Genomic DNA, 21,159 nt, shown 5'->3' on the forward strand with positions numbered 1-21,159 from the left:
ATTGCAAATTTTGTTATGTGATCATTAAATGTCTTACTTACACAATGTTCTACATTCTCTTCCACTTCTGCCTCATTTACTGTGTCCTTCTCTGCACTGTTTTGTTCAGGACCAAAGTAACAAAACTGAATTTCATCAACAACCTTCTCTACATCTGATACCGTTCCTCGGAACAGAGCCCTATTCAATTCATTTAACTTTATTGCTGGACTTTTGGCAAAATACAACCGTCTCACAAACTTTCTCGTTTCAGTATGATGAACAGCCAGCATCCTAAAATGATGGAAAACACTATTGCACACTTTTCTAGATAGACAAGCAAGAGAATGACCCTGCAAACCAGTATTCTCTCTCACTCTGCATGGATCCAGACTTTGAAGCACCTTAATCTTTTGTTTTACACTTTTTTTACTATATTCTCTTAGAAACTCTCGAAATCTGTCAATAGATTCCTGACGCACAGTGCAAATACTACTACAATTCCAAGTGTACACTGGGGCTTTAGGACGTCTCCCCATTGCCTCATCTGCCATCACTTGTACCTCATCTCTTGGAACCATTATCTCCTTCTCCATTATGCAACCATTTTTAACTTCGTATGAACGACCTCTGGTGTCAACTGCATGCAGCAAACTATTACTTTGAAAATAGCTCTCTTCATTAAAAAAAGGTTCACTACTTGAACTATGCATCCACTTTCCTAAAAACACTTTACAAAAGTTTGTTCTGTTCACTACTCTTTTGCTTTTGCTTTGTGATTTCAGTACATTAACCATTTTATCTAATGTACGCATCCTATTCAAAATTAATATGAATAGTTTCCTTTTTAATTCTAATGCTTTTGCTGCAATGGCTTCAATTTCTTTTTTTCTCTTGTAATATTTAGCCTTTTGCTTATATTTCTTTATATCCTTTATCAAATTGGACATAACTGTTCTCTGAAACATTTTTCTACGTATCTCTTTAAATGCTGTTTTTCTGTTTATGTTAAACTTTTCAATTGCAGAAGGTATATTTGCATTAACTAAATTCTCAATTTTTTGCTGTTCTCTATTTTTTATTACATTTTTCCGAGAACAGACATTTTGTACATTTTTCTTTGTTTTGAATATTTTGTTTAGAAATTGTTTTTTTTGCTTACCAGAAGATTTTTTCTTTTTCCCAACATCAGCATCTTCTACTAACTTTGGTCCTCCAGTTGTCTTCAAATATAGTTTTTTTTTTAGCGTTTTTTGAACTCGAGATTTTGTAGGCATCTTAAATTTTGTTCACTGTTCTTCAGTAATACCTGAAAAAAACTAAAAAAAAAATCCTTTATTGTATTTAAATATATTACTACATTTCTTTTCACAATAGTCACAAAACGAAATTTCTTTGCCAATTTGAATGCACACAAACTGCTCTTTTTTTTGGGCAAGTGAAAATCTCTTTTACAAACTGTCACATTATGAAACCAAGCTGTTTTTTCAGACCACCACCATGTGTATTCTCTGTGACTGCCTACACTCCAGCAGGGGCAACCAGCCTTAGTGATGCTGAATGTATTTGCATTACAGACTTAAACCTGAAAACCCCACTCGCTTCTAATTACTGTGCATGACTATACATGGCAAGCACATGGGTGTGTGCTAAGCCTCTGCTTCTTCCCCCAAAAATTCGCTCCTCTTTTCCATCTACTGCAACTGTGAAATCACCAGAGCAAGACGCAATAAATCTCTGCCTATAATTCTTCTATGCACACAGAGTCATGTTTTCACATTAGTGCCAAAACGAAATTTCTTTGCCAATTTGAAAGCACACTTACTGCTCTTTTTTTTTCGGGCCAAGTGAAAATCTCTTTTTACAATTTGAAATCACTTTTACAGACTGACACATTCTGAAACCTTTTTTTTAAATTTATTTAAATGCACATGTCCAAGCTGTTTTTTTTTCAGACCACCACCGTGTGTATTCTCTGTGACTGCCTACACTCCAGCAGGGGCAACCAGCCTTAGTGATGCTGAATGTATTTGCATTACAGACTTAAACCTGAAAACCCCACTCGCTTCTAATTACTGTGCATGACTATACATGGCAAGCACATGGGTGTGTGCTAAGCCTGTGCTTCTTCCCTCAAAAATTCGCTCCTCTTTTCCATCTACTGCAACTGTGAAATCACCAGAGCAAGACGCAATAAATCTCTGCCTATAATTCTTCTATGCACACAGAGTCATGTTTTCACATTAGTGCCAAAACGAAATTTCTTTGCCAATTTGAAAGCACACTTACTGCTCTTTTTTTTTCGGGCCAAGTGAAAATCTCTTTTTACAATTTGAAATCACTTTTACAGACTGACACATTCTGAAACCTTTTTTTTAAATTTATTTAAATGCACATGTCCAAGCTGTTTTTTTTTCAGACCACCACCGTGTGTATTCTCTGTGACTGCCTACACTCCAGCAGGGGCAACCAGCCTTAGTGATGCTGAATGTATTTGCATTACAGACTTAAACCTGAAAACCCCACTCGCTTCTAATTACTGTGCATGACTATACAAGGCAAGCACATGGGTGTGTGCTAAGCCTCTGCTTCTTCCCCCAAAAATTCGCTCCCCCTTTCCATCTACTGCAAATGTGAAATCACCAGAGCAAGAAGCAATAAATCTCTGCCTATAATTCTTCTATGCACACAGAGTCATGTTTTCACATTAGTGCCAAAACGAAATTTCTTTGCCAATTTGAAAGCACACTTACTGCTCTTTTTTTTCGGGCCAAGTGAAAATCTCTTTTTACAATTTGAAATCACTTTTACAGACTGACACATTCTGAAACCTTTTTTTTAAATTTATTTAAATGCACATGTCCAAGCTGTTTTTTTTTCAGACCACCACCGTGTGTATTCTCTGTGACTGCCTACACTCCAGCAGGGGCAACCAGCCTTAGTGATGCTGAATGTATTTGCATTACAGACTTAAACCTGAAAACCCCACTCGCTTCTAATTACTGTGCATGACTATACATGGCAAGCACATGGGTGTGTGCTAAGCCTCTGCTTCTTCCCCCAAAAATTCGCTCCCCCTTTCCATCTACTGCAACTGTGAAATCACCAGAGCAAGACGCAATAAATCTCTGCCTATAATTCTTCTATGCACACAGAGTCATGTTTTCACATTAGTGCCAAAACGAAATTTCTTTGCCAATTTGAAAGCACACTTACTGCTCTTTTTTTTTCGGGCCAAGTGAAAATCTCTTTTTACAATTTGAAATCACTTTTACAGACTGACACATTCTGAATCCTTTTTTTTTAAATTTATTTAAATGCACATGTCCAAGCTGGTTTTTTTTCAGACCACCACCGTGTGTATTCTCTGTGACTGCCTACACTCCAGCAGGGGCAACCAGCCTTAGTGATGCTGAATGTATTTGCATTACAGACTTAAACCTGAAAACCCCACTCGCTTCTAATTACTGTGCATGACTATACATGGCAAGCACATGGGTGTGTGCTAAGCCTCTGCTTCTTCCCCCAAAAATTCGCTCCCCCTTTCCATCTACTGCAACTGTGAAATCACCAGAGCAAGACGCAATAAATCTCTGCCTATAATTCTTCTATGCACACAGAGTCATGTTTTCACATTAGTGCCAAAACGAAATTTCTTTGCCAATTTGAAAGCACACTTACTGCTCTTTTTTTTTCGGGCCAAGTGAAAATCTCTTTTTACAATTTGAAATCACTTTTACAGACTGACACATTCTGAATCCTTTTTTTTAAAATTTATTTAAATGCACATGTCCAAGCTGTTTTTTTTTCAGACCACCACCGTGTGTATTCTCTGTGACTGCCTACACTCCAGCAGGGGCAACCAGCCTTAGTGATGCTGAATGTATTTGCATTACAGACTTAAACCTGAAAACCCCACTCGCTTCTAATTACTGTGCATGACTATACATGGCAAGCACATGGGTGTGTGCTAAGCCTCTGCTTCTTCCCCCAAAAATTCGCTCCCCCTTTCCATCTACTGCAAATGTGAAATCACCAGAGCAAGACGCAATAAATCTCTGCCTATAATTCTTCTATGCACACAGAGTCATGTTTTCACATTAGTGCCAAAACGAAATTTCTTTGCCAATTTGAAAGCACACTTACTGCTCTTTTTTTTTCGGGCCAAGTGAAAATCTCTTTTTACAATTTGAAATCACTTTTACAGACTGACACATTCTGAAACCTTTTTTTTAAATTTATTTAAATGCACATGTCCAAGCTGTTTTTTTTTCAGACCACCACCGTGTGTATTCTCTGTGACTGCCTACACTCCAGCAGGGGCAACCAGCCTTAGTGATGCTGAATGTATTTGCATTACAGACTTAAACCTGAAAACCCCACTCGCTTCTAATTACTGTGCATGACTATACATGGCAAGCACATGGGTGTGTGCTAAGCCTCTGCTTCTTCCCCCAAAAATTCGCTCCTCTTTTCCATCTACTGCAACTGTGAAATCACCAGAGCAAGACGCAATAAATCTCTGCCTATAATTCTTCTATGCACACAGAGTCATGTTTTCACATTAGTGCCAAAACGAAATTTCTTTGCCAATTTGAAAGCACACTTACTGCTCTTTTTTTTTCGGGCCAAGTGAAAATCACTTTTACAGACTGACACATTATGAAACCACCATGTGTAACTACAACAAAAACAATTCCCATTTCTATTATTCATTTCTTAAGTTACCACATACATCCCCTCTCAAACTGTAAACTCACCTTTAAAATTAGTTAGTTGTGAAAGAAATGTGACACTCAAATAGCAGATTATCAGAGCCAGGATCTCTGTTCTCTACACCTCTCTCCTCTCAGCAGAACCAGATAATGGCAAACTTTCCCTCTATTTTTCCACACATATACATGTAAGTTTCAAATCTCAGTGCTTCCCCCTTTTTTTCAAATGTAATGACACATTTCTATTGGTTGAAAACCAACCCTTTTCCAAAAGTACCCTGCCCCCAACTTGACTTCTGCCTAGTACCCTTCCCCCAACTTGACTTCTGCCTGCTACCATAGCAACAGCTCATGGAACACTGCTGTGTGCAGTTAGGTCAGAAGTTCGACACACAATGTTTCAATTCCACAGAGCAAGAGTGCTTGACTTTTCAAACCTAACAGCAAATCCATAGTACTGTTCTTTGGTTACACATTTTTTTGTACCAATACAAAACATGCTTCTTTTAATTTTCACATACAGCCTAGTTTTTTTTCTAGAATGGTATGAAACAGCCAATCAGTTCTTTTTGTTTTGTAAAAAATATGTATGCCTCCATTTCCAAACTGTCTTTCTTTTCATATTGCCATTCTACTGAAAGACACCTCCTGAGTGCATCCAGTTCTCCTTTGAAGATGTTCACAGTGTGGATTGTAGGGCACAGCTATGTCTTCTGGAGTGAAAAGTTTGCAGAGAAAACAGATATGGTGAGAGACCTTGCTTTGCCAAATGTAGACATTAAATGGATTGGTCAGAGAGGGTTAAAGTGGCACCAATTGATGCCATTGGTGAAATCCTTCATTCAAATCCAACACCCTGACCTCATAATAGTGCACTGTGGTGGCAATGACCTAGGCACTTTGACTGGGGTAGGTCTGGAAATGCTTATGAAGGACACCTTTGCACAACTGTTTACACTTTTCCCTAAAACTGCCTTTGTGTTTTCCAACATATGCCAAAGGCAAAAATGGAACTGGTCCAATCATTTCTGTCCTCAGATTGACAAAGCAAGAAAGCACGTCAACAAATCTGTTTCTGCTTTCCTCCGTGACTATGGTATGGGTGCCATTTACCACAACAACTTGCGTTACGACATGCAAGACATTTATAGAGGAGATGGTGTGCACTTCAATGATGAAGGGAACAGAGTCTTCCTCTTGAACCTTAGACTCTGCATCGGTACATACTTGTAGGTACCACTAAAAAAATGACTCCATAAACACAACAGCTCTTTTTAGAGCTCCCTAATTTCTAAACTCTTAAATCTGCTTTTCATTTATTTATTTATTTATTTTTTTACCGTACGCTTACCGTAAGCTTACCGTACGCGTACCCCGTGATTTTTTTTAAAATCAATAAATGTTTTTTTTGTACTTTTCTGTCCTTCTTTGACCCCCTTACAATTGTTAGGGGGTCTGTAACTCTCCTCATTGCCCCCTTTCCTTGTTTTCACTCTTTTTTTTCAGAGTGAAATACACAAAATGGCGGCCGCCGCTTCCTGGTTTCGGCCGATTCGAATGTTTACTAAGATCTAAGAGCCAATCAGAATCGCGCTCGCGCACGCCACCGTACGCTTACCGTAAGCGTACGGTAAGCGTACCGTAAGCGGGCTCAGATATATATATTGATTTAAAGGCTATTTTCTCAGAATCTACTGAACAGATTTACACCAAACCTACAAAAGGCACTTCCTTGACCTAGGGACTACCTCTCTGCCAAATTTTGAGTAATTCTGTTCAGCCGTTCGGGCTGTAGCTCGTTCTAAAGGTCCTATGGAAAAATGCATGGGAAAAACGCGTTTTGGGACCCCCCTTTTATCTCAGCCCCCGCTTGACGGATCCCCCCGAGACTTTCAGGGTAGGAGCGGAGCGTAGCGCCCCACCTATTTTGAGAAATTCGCGAGGATTCGTCGACCGGCGCCAAAGTTATTCAAAATAGAATGTTGAGGTTTTCCTATGGAAACGTGGTCCTAACTATAACTACCTACTGGCGACCGCCAGTAGGTAATATATATATATATATATATCACCAAAAAAATGCCCCTGCATTGAAGACGCACTCCTCCAGTTGGTAAGTACAACTTTTATTCACCAGGGAACAGGGTTACAGCTCCGTAATTTTGTCCATAGCCTGACGCGTTTCAGTGCATTCACGCACTTTCTTCAGAGGCAACCTTTAAAAGCACATCCATTTATATATATATATATATATGTATGTTTTTATAAAAAAAGAGAAATCAAAACAATGATGTATTTTTCGAAAAAATGTGTCTGTTATGTGATTTGTTGTTTTGAATAAAGCTTATTAATTTATGATAGGACTATGTACTATCAATAGGGTAATATGAAGTTCCCTATTAGTTAGTGGTTACAGATATTCCTTCCTCCTTCCCACTCTCCGTTTTTTCTACTTACAGCCGTAAAGGCAGGATGCACCATACCCAGGTGAGGGCATAGCTGCAAGAGCAATATGCAGCTACAATGTCTGTGCCATTCACAGACATTGTAAGTGCATGGGAGCCATTTTGAAAACATGGAATGGTTGTTTGTCAGAACGAACTCCGCAGCTCCATGATGGCTTTACAGAAATCTTAGAAGTTTGATCTCAAACTTCCCAGCACATTAAACCCACAGTGTGGAATTTAATGAAAAATGCACTAAGAAGGCATCTTAGAGATGCTCCCTGAAAAACGACCAACCCTGGAGTGGTTCCTGACTGGCTCCCACTAATCTGCCACTACCAGAAAGGTTTCTGGATCCCTGGGTAGACAGCATCTTCTCTCTGGGTCTAGAAACAAAGGGATGGGCAGGGTCCTTGAAGGTTGGGGGCTTTAAAGACCTGCCGCCTTTGTTAGCCGTCCCCAGCCTTTAGCTGCTTTGAGCAACTCGCTCCCACCGGTTCGGACCCCCATTTTGGCCGCAAGAATCGGAGGAAGTTAGGAAGGGAGGTGTGCTCACCTTTGCCAACCCAACCCCTCATGAGAGGGAGGCAAAGTGAGGGCCACCTCTCAGTCCTTGCCATCTTGGAGATGAGAGGACTGCTCCAATCAGGAAGAGGCCTATGCCTCCCTCCCATTGGAGGGTGGCATACTTGGGGGTTTAGACACCCCAGGGAAGGAACCTATTGGTCCCAACCAGCACCCCCTGTAACGTCCCTAAATCTAGTATTTAGGGGCACCCCTGAACCATGCCTCTTCAGATTCGACATGACAAGGAGAAGAAGAACCCAAGAGCCGTGCTGTAGAAGGGGACGACAACTACTTTGGGCCCAGCGCTTCTAGCTGGTCCCCTGCTCTGAAAGCCCTGCAAGCTGAACCTGGCGTGTCCTGCAACCAGCAGCCTCCAAGAACACAGAGGACCTGCCCTGCCTTCCTAAAGAACTCTGATCTGCTGTGGACACCAGATTTTTCCAACACCAACCCAAACCAGGGCTCCAGATCCAGCCGGATCTGTGAGTCCTCACCACTCTGCACCAGACGCCCACGGCCTGAGTCCGAGTGGCCCAACACCCCAGCGAGGTCCCCCCCAGCAATCCTGACCTGTGTTCCAGTGTTGGACGACCTCCATCAACCTTCTCCTCGATGCCTGCAGCCTCATCCTGAAGGGTCGCCCCAACCAAGACAGAACCCAACACAAAAGAACACTCCTGCACCCACCGCTCCTGAGTCTTGAGGTGCCTGACAGATGGTGTCCTGGTGGCGAGCAACTCTACATCTTCATCCTCCAGTCGTTGGTTCCAGTCATCTAGTCTTTTGGCTTCAGCCTGCAGTTCTTTTCCATGACGGATGTCCTCCATTGAAAAGCATTGGGCTCCCGACACCTCCTGAGCACCCGACTGCCCCTGCGCCGCTGGTGGTATGGACTTGGGGCCAACATGGGTCCCCCTTTGCCCTGACCTTAACCGTAGGAGCTTGGCTTCCAAGACCAAGTGGCCTGCCCGTGAGGAGCCCCCCAACCGAGGTGCCCCTTAACCCACTTGGCTAATATTGGCACCCTGCACTCTGCTCCCGGCCTCACTAATGCTGCTGGTGGTGCCCCATGAGTGTCAACCTGAACCTTGGGGAACCTTGCTTCTACCCTCCAAAACTCCAACCCCAAAACTGTTTAATTACCTGCAAACTTAACACTTCGTTTTTCTCCACAGGACTGGATGGTGGGTTTTTCTAGGTGTTTAACTGTCTTGTACTGCAACAAAAAGTAACTTAGCCCATTTACCTTAGTTAACCTGTTTACTGATGTCCTGTGTTGCATAAACTGTGTTAGGAGTGTGTTTCATGGCAAACTAGAAAAGTAATCTCAAACTAATCTAAAAGTTTTCTAAATGTAATTTTAAGTATTTTTGAACAGCTTACCAATCGTTTTCTCAACTGCAAAAGTAATCTAAATGTTCCTACCAAACCACTATTCACTGTCTTTTGAAAAATAACATTGTATAAAGAGTTAACTTACCTGCTACTAAATCAATCTTGGTTCTAGAAATAAAACAACTTTCTACACAAACAATTTGCCTAGATTCAATCTTTGTGAGTGTGACATAATTTCTTGCCTGAGTGTGTACAACATATTTTTAACACTACCCTCGATAAGCCGGACTGCTTAACCACACTTCCACAAAAGAGAGTAAGCTATTATCTACTTTAAACTTTGATGTAGTATATACAGAGCCAGATTCCTACAATGCCCAACTGTTAACTACACCCAGTCAGGTGACCAGAGACAGGCTACAGGCACCAAATTGCTAAGGCAGGAAAATGCCAACTTTCTAAAAGTGACATTTTCAGAATTGTAATTTGAAATCCGACCTAATCATAAATTTGGATTTTAAATTAGGATTCCATCGGCACCAAACATGAACCAATCATCTCTTCCCATTTGGAAATTACACTTATGAAACGTAATAAGGCAACTACAATGTTATCCCATGGGAGCAATAGGCTTTGCAGTAGTGAAAAACAAATGTAAGAGTTTTTCCCTACCAGGACAAGTCAAATTTAAAAGCACATGTTCAACTTTTTAGATACACTGCACCATGCCCTTGGGGCTGTCCAGGGCCTACCTAAGAGGTAACGTATATGTATTAAAAAGGTAGGTTTGGGCCTGGCAAAAGGTTTATTTTGCTAGGTTGACATGACAGGTTAGAACTGCACACACAGTCTCTGCAATGGCAGGCTTGAGGCATGTTTTAAGGCCTATTTACGTTGATGGCTGCAGGCCCACTAGTGCCATTAAATTTACAGGCCCTAGGCTCACATAGCGCACTTTACTAGGGATCTATTGGTAAATCAAACTTGCCAATTGATTATAAGCCAGTGTTATCATGTCTTAGGGAATGAGCACAAGCACTTTAGCAGTGGTGAGGTGCGCAGAGTACTAAAGTCAGCAAAAGCAGGGTGCCTGAATGCAAAATGTTAGGGGAAACCATGCCAAGGATACCAGGTCTAACAGGAGTGCTATTTGGAGGTAGACTCCAAATCATGTGGAAGAAGTTACCTAAAGAGTTTGCCATTATAAAACACATTTAAACTGTGTCCAGGTTTAATGGATTCTATTGTAATCCAGTCAAACATTAGACAACCAGGACAATTTTTTTAACATAGGCCTGCGTTTGACTACTAGTTAGTTGGGAGGTGAAACAGCAGGAAATACCATCAGGGCTGATCCCCTGAGCGCTCTTGAATATCTAATTAAATGATTAACAGAGTATAAGTGGTTTAAAAGATTTGACCTGTAAAGATTGTTGGTAAAAACAATTCTCAGAAAAAGCCTGAAAGAGTATCCACACAATGAATCACAAGTGGAGAGAAGCTGTGTTATTTTAACCCTATCAATGCATCATATTAGAGCAGAGTAACCTCAACATTGCAATCATATAATTTCTACAAATACAGTTACAATACTTTCAGGAAGCAGTCCCCTGGGTGGAAGGAAGATGTGACATGCAAGTTGAATCTGTATAGATTTGTACTAACTCATTCTCAAATTGAACTATGAACATGATTCTAACAGTACTTTCAAAATTGCAGATACATTTAACTATGGCTCCAAAAGCCTAGCCTGAATGGTTAATGTTCTGACAAATGATGGTCCAAACCACAACCATGTTTTTAAAAGGTACATTGTTGTAGAAAAAATATATTCTATCTGCAGACCCACCTGCATCAGTGAAGGCTGTAGCATTTTTGACAAGGCATTGTGCACTAGAAGAGACTATGTGAAAACAGAGGCAGCTTTCCAATCATCTGAATGCCATGACTCTGAATTGGGATCAGAGAACAGGAGAGAACCTCTTACGTGTATTACGACTCCGACACATTTATTCTGATAATTACATTTCAGAAATAGGTAGAAATCTTCATTTACCCCATTTTGCCTCTGATAAAGTCATTCACAATAAATAATAAATGAGCAATAATGTGAACCAGCTGGATTACTGGTACAAAGCAGTGAGAAGCCATAACCCATGTCAGACGTTTTGTAACACATCAGGTAAGGATGCTCTCACATTAAAAATCTTAATGTTTCCAAATTGGAAACAGTATTAAAACTTGCCAGTTCCTTAAACCACATGCACGACCGGACATTATGAAGCAGATTTTGAGGAGGTAGTTACTGGGAAACCACTGAAAAATCCGCATTTCTGCCCTCCCCAGCTGCATAACTGCCCTACTAGGTGTACTCTAGGTGGCAGACATGCCATGGACAAAACCATCTATGGTCCGCCATCTTCTATGCCAAAGTCCAGAGTTGACTCTACTATACTCAAAGGCAATACAGGTGTCCTACCATGCCTGAATGTCTCTATGAAACAGCCAATAAATAGAAATGGACTCTTGAAAAAAGGTAAGAACAGTATCCTTAAAATGCCCAAAAATACCATCTACCATGTAATGGAGACTACTACACAGGGAGAGATAGCATATGCAGAATTTGAAATATTTGTGAACTTTACATTTGCTTGAAAAAAACTAAAGGCCTGATTTAGTTCTTGGCGGACAGATTACTCCGTCACAACGTTGACGGATTTCCCATCTGCCGAAACATAAATCCTATAGGATATAATGGGATCAATATATTTCAGCCGATGGGATAACCGTCATCGTTGTGACGAAGGATCTAAATCAGGCCCTAAGTGCCAAGATTGGTAGAGTCACTAAGCACTCCCTGCATGGCAGTCTGTATTTACGATCCCAGCCGTCCATACAATCGTGGAGGAGCTATTGTTCTTAATGCTTTGATGTTTTAATCTTTGATGCTTTTAATCTGTTTTTAATTTGCCAGACTTGCACACAATCTTTGGGCCCCAGTAAATTGAATTCATATCGCTGTTATAACGTACTTGCCTGTTGTTGCCTGCTCTACTTTGGCACTCCTTATTCGTTTCTTCTGCACTGCCTGCACTTTGTCCCCGCTCCGCTGCGGCTTGTGCCGTTTGCGCGGAGGGACCCGAAATTACACTATTTTACTTCCGGGCTGAGTTAGCGCTCTAGCCTACACTCGCCTCCTCCCCTCCTGCTTACTTAAAGCAGGAAGGGGCAGGACGCGTGCAGCGGTGCACCAAAGGCAAGTCCGTCTGCGCCCGACCACTGCTAGCCACCAGGACCCCTGCCCGTTCAATTTAAACTGACATAGGAAGGGATTTTTAAGACCGTCTACCTCATCATGGCAAAACTATGTTACTCTAGTTGAGAGCTTAAAGCGTTAAACATACTCCCTGCTACTTCTAACCTGAAAGGGCAGTTAGATACGGAGGTATATATGGCCTCTCCTGTTGCAGGCACACAACTGACTGTTAATGAGCTTATGACTCCCTTAACTCCTCAAGTAAAAATTGCTAGGAAGTCCTCTGATATCCCTAAACAATTAAAAGCAGGTTATTTCAATGCTCGGTCAATACCTAAGCATGCGTTGGAAATATGGAGTCTTCTTGATTCTGAAAAGGCTGACATCTGCTTTATAACGGAAATATGGCTCCATGAACAAGCCTCCCCTGACGTAGCCATCGCATTTGCGCTAGAATTGCCATCTAACTAGGTTAGTCAAAGTTGCAAATAGAGGTGGGGGGATAGCAGTGGCCTCTTAGGACTATCTTGAAATCACTACGTTGGATTCCTGTATCTCAGAATAATCTTAAATACTAATTTTTAGGTCTCGCCTGACCCAGCGCATGCGCTGCTCTGACGAGACTTTTAGTAAGGGCTTAAAAAAATGCTACCATGGCCGGCCTACAGCTTGCGTGCATGTGCGTGGGCGTGCGCTTACGAGCAAAGGCGCCATATGGCTTTCCTCGTCATGCTCATTAAGCGCATCGCTCGCCGCGCTTGATCGCGATCACTTTAAAATAGTAATTCACCTTATTCTCTAATATTTGGGAGTGTTTGTTCTTACCTCCGCCAAGTTACAGGTGAAGTATAGAAATATGAGCCCTTTCGTTGATGGTTGGTGTTTATATAGCAGGGCTCACGTAACACTCTGTGTTCTAGTACTTTTAAGGTGCATTCTATGCAGGAGATTCACCTCTAAAAGCCACATTTACCCCAACTAACAGTTTAGATGCTAGGGTCAGCGGCTGTTCTAATGCCATTTTGAGCATTTTTATATAACGATAACCAAACATGCTTTTCGGAGCCCAAGTTTATACTCTACGACCAATAAAAGTGAAATGATCGTTGCTCGTTACTGAATGAGGTAAACGGGCTGCCACATAGAGGCGATTAATTAGTACATGGCTTGAAAATGATGGTGATTTACTATTATTTCATGATGAGTAGAACTAACAGTTCCAAAAATTGCACCTTTCTATAGCTGTCGCAATAGTGGCGCGTACGTGTTGATAAGGTGTTAGCAGTGCTGTCCTCACTATATGTTCATTGAACAGCAGTGCAACCCCAAGATAAGGATGGTTACTGAGGTAATGGTAGTACAGCGCTGATAACAACTAAAGACCCTCATTTTGTTACGGTGATCTCAAGACGTGTAATTCGGAACTAAAGTCTTGCTTTCTGAACTTTATTACAGCAGGAAGAGGAGATTACTGCATTGATAGTTTTGTTCCCCTCCCCATTGTAATGCAGCCCATCATGCATTGAGCCTCCTTCCCGTGTAGATTTACATATTGACAGACAGAGAGAAAGGTCGAATTTCTGCCCGGGAAGGCTTGTGCTTTGCAGACTCGGCGTTTGGATAAACGCTTTTTATTTAAAATGGTGTTTAAATGCACCCGCTTCAAATCTTGAATTCAGTCTTCCGATATGTAATCGTGCGTATTTCAAAGTATTAAATGGTTCATTTTCCACGATGCATTGTGATCTCGTGTGTGTTCTAGATCTATTCGTTCGAAGGGTTACATGAAATAAACAGTGGGTCTCGCCTAAGCGTGAGCTGGTGGTTCTTCGAATGACATTTAGCCAGATTACACAGCAGCGTGGCTATGAGTAACGTTTTTAAAAGAAAACCACACTGATGGGGCCAGAGGTGGCATCCCCTCTTGGCATGTTTTTTCATGCAGGATGGGCAAGCAGCCACTCTCTTCTGCAGAGAAAATATCCTTACTAGACCACCAGATATTTTTGTTTGGTAGTCTAAGAGAGATTTCCTCTTGCACCTTCTATAATACTTAAAGCGTGCTTGCAGACTTTTTTGGTACATTTTTTGTTTGCCTTTTTAAACTATAGTTTTAATTAGCACATTTGCAGAAACATTTGCCAGAAAGCAGTGCTCAATCTAAATAGTCATCTGCAATGGCAGATGACCTCACACTTATGTAATATTTCTTAATTTTAGACTTAGTCCCCAGTTCTATCTTCTTTCAAACACTGAAGGTGCTGGAATTTTCTTTGGAAGTAATTCATTTATTTATGTTTTTGTTTTTCAAAAGAACGAACAAGGCATGTGACTTGTCTAAGCGCGTAACGTCAAAAAAGTCAATGCCTTATACCGTATATTTCAGTGACACTTCATAAAAGCATTCCCTAAAACAAGGGAAAAGCAAATGCACTGAAGACATATCACTTAGCCTAATACTGAGTAAACGTTTTTCTTCATAGGCAAGTTTTCTGTGACTGCTGTAAGACTTTAAAAGAGATAAGGTACAAAATGACAACGGAATGTGCAAATTAGATGCTAAGTACGTTGCAGGAAATAACGGACAATGCAGGAGGTTTTCTGAAATGTGGCCACTTTAAGCTTATCATCCCATGTGTCCAGTTGGAACTATTGATTCTTTTAGTAAGATAGCTTGAGATACCAATTGTATCAGAATTGTATCGGAAGCAACATTAGGCAACACTCTGACTTCAAAAGAGTGCCATTGGAGATGTTTTAGCATTGAGATAATGTAATAAAATGTAATGGCACCAATGAGATGCCTGGCCATAGCATGAAGGACTGCTTAGAGAGAAGTGTGAATCATTTGAGACAGACCAGCGTGAATGGCATTCCCCCACTACAGCTGACAAATGTCAGAGTTTGGGCAGCAAGATGTTATGTTACTGGTATTTGTGTAGTATGGACTCTGCCACTGGCATTGCTTCATAGGGTCTACAAAGTTTGTAGCTGACTTTCTAACTGTTTCAAGATTTTCATCGTCAATTGTAGTCCGATTTGACTTGTGATTCGTTACCAGTATTGTGTTCAGGTCCATCCATGGATAAAGTTCTGATGTCGTGTTCACTGAGAACTTGTTTAGGTCTCGCCTGACCCAGCGCATGCGCTGATCTGGCGAGACTTTTAGTAAGGGCTTCAAAAAATGCTACTATGGCCGGCCTCCAGCTTGTGTGAATGTGCGCGGGCGCACGCTTACGAGCAGAGGCACCATATGGCCTTCCTAGTCATGCTCATTAAGCGCATCTTTCGCCTCCTCGCCCCTCTGATCTCCCCATCTCTCCTGCTAGTCGGCCTCCCCTTGTCCACCTCTATATATTCCTGTTCCACTTCGCCCCCACCTGTTTCCCCGCTGCTGACCCGCTCTCATCTCGCCCTGCACCCTCTTCTCGCGTCCTCTCTGCACACCAGGCCTCTTCCTTCCAGTCACATATGTTCCCTCTGGCCTCTCTTTTTCCTCGTTCCTCGATATCTCGATAAGGCCTTTCTCTCACCCACTTCCTTCTTCCCACATACCTCATTTACCCACCAGCTCACAGTCTCACTCCCTGTCTGCATCGGTTTCATCTTGTCACTTTCTCTCGCGTATCCCCTTTCACAAGCCCCATCCCTGTCTCTCTCTCTCTCTCTCTCTCGCTCCCTAATGCCTTCTTTTTCTAATATATTTACATCTCCTTACTCACCTGGCTCCTCTCTTTACTTTGTTTTACTACCTCTCCTCCCCACTCCTTTACACCCTTCTCACCTGTATCCCTCCCTGTGCCACCTTCCCCCTGTCACACCTGTCTCTTGTTACTCTTCCTCTCTCTGCTACATTCACCCCTCCCCACCTTGAAACCCTCCTGCGCACCCCTTTTCACCAGAGCCTCCTTTTGAATCTCTGCGTCCTCCCTCCTTTCGCACCCACTCTCACCCCCTTCTCACCTTCTGTCCCTTCTATCCCTCCACACACTCCCCCCCCTCTCACCTGTATCCCTCACTGTGCATCCCCCGCCCCCCTCCTTTCACTACCAGCAGAAGTTGCTGCCCTCATAAGGGCCCCTCTGACTTTAGCCCTGTGCGGCCGCCCCTCGGGCCCCCGCCAGCTCGGGATCGGCTACTTCCCTAGTGAGATCTGCAGAGAATGAATTTGGGGCCAGTGGTTGCCAAGGACACGTCTCCTTGGTAAACACACGGGCTGTGATGAGAAGCTTCCAGCCCCAGCCGTGTCTGGCCCGCGCGGGTCCATGTTGTATGCAGAGCATGCTCTCGCTAATACCGAGCCTGCTGCTGTTTAGAGGCCTCGGCACCATCATAATATATTCTGAAGCCCCAGACACCGCCACGCGCGGGAGGAGACAGCCAATGATTGCGATACCGCGTGTAAAGGGAGCACTGATGCAGTCACACCTTGATACAGACACTCAAGGACTGCCTAAGGGACTCTTTTCCTCAGACCCTGCACTTTGACAGCACCGGTGCTTGTGCTAGAAAATCTATGCATAGGTTTTGAAGCTAGCATTTTGTGTTTTTTCATGTCAGCCGACGCATTTGAAATCATTAGTTGGTGGCGGAGACTGGAGCTACTGTGCTTTCTCTTTCCCATAATACTTTATTTTTAAACTATGAAACAGGAGATTGTGACTTGGGGCCCTGCATAGTTGTTTGTATAGGGGTCCGTAAAAACTGCTGACAGGCCTGGTGCTGCTAGACGCTCCTCATGCTCTGCCCTGCACCCTTCTACCCCTCTGCCTTGCACCCTTCTACCCCTCTGCCTTGCACCCTTCTCCACGCCTCCCTTGCACCCTTCTCCCTTTTCCGCCTTGCACCCTTCTCCCCTTCCGCCTTGCACCCTTCTCCCCCTCTGCCTTGCACCCTTCTCCCCCTCCGCCTTGCACCCTTCTCCCCCTCCGCCTTGCACCCTTCTCCCCCTCCGCCTTGCACCCTTCTCCCCCTCCGCCTTGCACCCTTCTCCGCCTTGCACCCTTCTCCCCCTCCGCCTTGCACCCTTCTCCCCCTCCGCCTTGCACCCTTCTCCCCCTCCAACCTGTGCACTTCTCCACTTTGCACCCTTCTCCTCCTCCACCTTGCACCCTTCTCCCTTCCACCTTGCACCCTTCTCCCCCTCCGCCTTGCACCCTTCTACCCCTCTGCCTTGCACCCTTCTACCCCTCTGCCTTGCACCCTTCTCCACGCCTCCCTTGCACCCTTCTCCCCTTCCGCCTTGCACCCTTCTCTCCCTCCGCTTTGCACCCTTCTCCCCCTTGCACCCTTCTCCCCCTCCGCCTTGCACCCTTCTCCCCCTCCGCCTTGCACCCTTCTACCCCTCTGCCTTGCACCCTTCTCCCCCTCCGCCTTTCACCCTTCTCCCCCTCCAGCTTGCACCCTTCTCCCCCTCCAGCTTGCACCCTTCTCCCCCCACCTTGCACCCTTCTCCCCCCACCTTGCACCCTTCTCCCCCTCCGCCTCCGACCTGCACACTTCTCCACCTTGCACCCTTCTCCTACTCCAACCTGTGCACTTCTCCACCTTGCACCCTTCTCCTCCTCCACCTTGCACCCTTCTCTTCCTCCACCTTGCACCCTTCTCCCCTTCCACCTTGCACCCTTCTCCCCTTCCACCCTTCTCCCCTTCCGCGTGGAACCCATCTCCGACCTTTAACACATCGCACCCTGCGTGTTGCACCCTTCTCCCCCTTGCACCCTTCTCCCCCTTGCACCCTTCTCCCCCTCCCCCTTGCACCCTTCTCCCCCTCCGCCTTGCACCCTTCTCCCCCTCGCACCCTTCTCCCCTCCGCCTTGCACCCTTCTCCCCTCCGCCTTGCACCCTTCTCCCCTCCGCCTTGCACCCTTCTCCCCTCCGCCTTGCACCCTTCTCCCCTCCGCCTTGCACCCTTCTCCCCTCCGCCTTGCATCCAAGCATTGGCATAGCCAATAAGTCTCGCTTTTGGGACCTTATAAATATTTAGTTAAGCAGCACAATATCCTTGGTGCAACAACACAAACTGTTGCATGGCTAAACACTTATAAGGTCCCAAAGGCAAGACCTATTGGCTATGCCAATGCTTGTTAAAATAGCAACTCAATCCATGGGAACATGGAGAGGGGCCCTAGTTTATAGAACCCCATGTAATAAAACTAATTTTGTAAACCACCTACTTGAATTAATTGCTCCACATGTATTAGCGGCAGACAACTTATTGGTGATTTTAATTACCAAGCAGAGCTACTATCAGACCCCGAGACTAACCAATTGGTAACAAATTTGGAGACATTAGGTCTGGTTCAGTTGGTGGTGGGACCTACTCACCAGGCAGGCCACACCCTGGATTTGTTGTTTACCAATGCAACTAAAGTCATAATGGAACAACCCCTACCTTACTTTGGACTGATCACTTTTTTTTTCTTTTTTTAACAACTATAGGCACCTTAAATAACTGTTCCAACAGGGATTTCACCTGGATAAGGCCATGGCGTAAAGTCACCCATGCAACATTTTCGGCCCATTTTAATCATCAGTCTTTTTATTTATTTATTTATTTATTTATTTATTTATTTAACGATTTGTAGAGCGCCTGGTGACCCGAAGGCATCCCCGCGCTATATTGATTGTATTATCCAGAGGAGAGGGGAAGAAAGAGAAGGGACTTTATTTTGGGAATAAAAGCGTTTTCAGTTTTTTTCTGAAGATCAGATAACTGGGCTCCAGTCTAAGGGTACGGGGGAGGGAGTTCCATCCGGCAGATGCCTTCACGGAGAAGCGTCGGCCTCCAGTCCGTGTCTTTCTGTATTTGGGGATGTTGGCCAGTCGCTCATACTCAGACCGAAGGGATCTGGGGGCCTTATAAGGAGTCACCAGGTCGCTGAGGATCATAGGGCCAACTCCATTCATCAATTTGTGTGCAGTGCACATGGCCTTAAATTCCACCCTTTGGCGCACTGGCAGCCAGTGCAGGGCCCCGATTGCTGGTCTGGCTGATACTCTGGAGGGAAGGTTCATAAGTAGTCGGGCTGCTGCATTCTGTGTGCGTTGAAGTTTAGCCATAGTGGCCTCTGGGGCTCCCAGATAAACCATGTTGCTGTAGTCCAACCGTGCCAGTATTAAACCTTGGACTAGGAGTTTTCTAGATGTGGGCGGGAGTAAGGGGAGAATCTTGCGAGTGGTGCGCATAAGCCCGAAGCAGGTACCTGCTGTTTTGGACGCTTGCGTTTTCATTGAAAGCTCGGGTTCCAGCCAGACTCCAAGGGTCTTGATTTCTTGTTTCGGGGTGGGAATTTCCCCGAACACGTCTGGCCAGACCGATGGGGGGATAGTCGCCCATTGCTTTCCCATGAGCATAACTTCGGTCTTTGACCCGTTTAATTTAAGTGATGATTCACACATCCAACTGTGAATTTCCGTGAGGCAATTTGCCAGATTGTCCGGGTGGTCGTCCAGTTGGGATAGAGAGACGACCAGCTGTGTGTCATCAGCATAACTCACTATTTTGATCCCGAAGGGGGTCACCACATCTTCTTTTTCCCATATGGGGACTATAGACCAGGTAGCAATAGCCTTTGAAGATGAAATTACATCAACTCTGAATAAAGTAGCACCTTTGTCGAGGGTTAAGGTCAAGGCTAGAAGATCGCTCACAATATAATCAAATCCATTGAACTTACCTAAATAACATCAAACAGGCTAAAAAGCTGTATTTGACAAATGGGATCAACAAAGCCACAAACTCCAACAAAGAGCTTTATAAAATATTGAAGGAGTTCACTACTCCTCATTCTGATCAGCCCATCTATACCCCCTCGCAAGAATGGATAAATACACTATCTTCTTTCTTTGATGAAAAGGTTAAATCTATTCATAGGTCTTTTCCATCTCACGAAGTTAATGATGTAGATCTTCATCAAGCAACGAACAGTGATTCTACCCTACCTTTATTATTGGATTTTAAAGCATTTACTCCAGAAGATGTCTCCACAGCTCTAGCTAAGATTAAATCAGATGATCCATCAGACCCCATCACTCCCCGCTCCTGCACAAAACATAGCCTCTCTTCTTATAATTAAACTTACAGAGATATACAATATGTCTCTAGCTCCGGCTACGGTTCCTACCAGATGGAAACCAGCTCAAATAAAGCCCATCCTAAAAAAGCCAGTATCTGACCCAATGGTGCCCGGAATCTACCGCCCAATCTCACTGCTGCCATATTTTGGAAAAGTACTTGAGTCCCTGGTTAATAAACAGCTTACCAAACATTTAGAAAGCCATGGACTTCTTGATCCATCGCAATCGGGCTTTAGGGCGGCACATAGTACCGAAACGTCAGTAGTAGTTGACAACATCAGGCTGGCATTGGACAACAGGCAATCAGCCATGTTAGTCCTTTTGGATCGGTCAGCCGCATTTGACACCATCTCCCATAGCATTTTAGAACTACGGCTCTGGGAGGTGTGAGTCGGGGGAAGGGCCCTCGACTGACTTATGAACCGAACAACAACAGTACAAATAAGAACCCTGGCCTCATGTAGTCCGGCTGTAAGCATAGGAGTTCCACAGGGTTTCATCTTAAGTCCTATGCTTTTCAACCTCTATGTAACACCATTAGCCAGGGAAATCAGGTCCTATGGCTTTGAGGTAGTGTCCTACACGGACAACACTCAGCTGTTAATTACGTTTGGCCTTGACCCCATAGATACAATGACCCGTTTTAAAAAGTGTATGATCCATATTAACAGCTGGATGGGCAGCAACCACCTGCAACTAAATGGAAGCAAGACGGAGATCATCCTGTTTGGAAAGGCTGACAAGTACTGGTCTAGCGACTGGTGGCCCATACTTTAGGCCCATGTCC

At 43.9% G+C, this 21,159-nt stretch overlaps 1 protein-coding gene, 1 long non-coding RNA gene and 1 other non-coding gene across 5 annotated transcripts in view; 1 reads left to right on the forward strand and 2 right to left on the reverse strand.

Annotated features, from left to right (window-relative positions):
- The window catches only part of DNAL1 (dynein axonemal light chain 1), a 281,387-nt gene that overhangs the window by 232,645 nt on the left and 27,583 nt on the right, over positions 1–21,159 (reverse strand). The window lies entirely within an intron of this gene.
- LOC146799491 (uncharacterized) overlaps positions 1–21,159 on the forward strand; it is a 246,151-nt gene that overhangs the window by 155,604 nt on the left and 69,388 nt on the right. The window lies entirely within an intron of this gene.
- Positions 13,509–13,634, reverse strand: LOC146799492 (U4atac minor spliceosomal RNA). Its single transcript, XR_014969338.1, has one exon. It is a non-coding gene; the product is annotated as a U4atac minor spliceosomal RNA (small nuclear RNA).

Source organism: Triturus cristatus, chromosome 9, assembly GCF_964204655.1.
Source record: "Triturus cristatus chromosome 9, aTriCri1.1, whole genome shotgun sequence".
In the NCBI taxonomy this organism is placed as follows: Eukaryota; Metazoa; Chordata; class Amphibia; order Caudata; family Salamandridae; genus Triturus; species Triturus cristatus.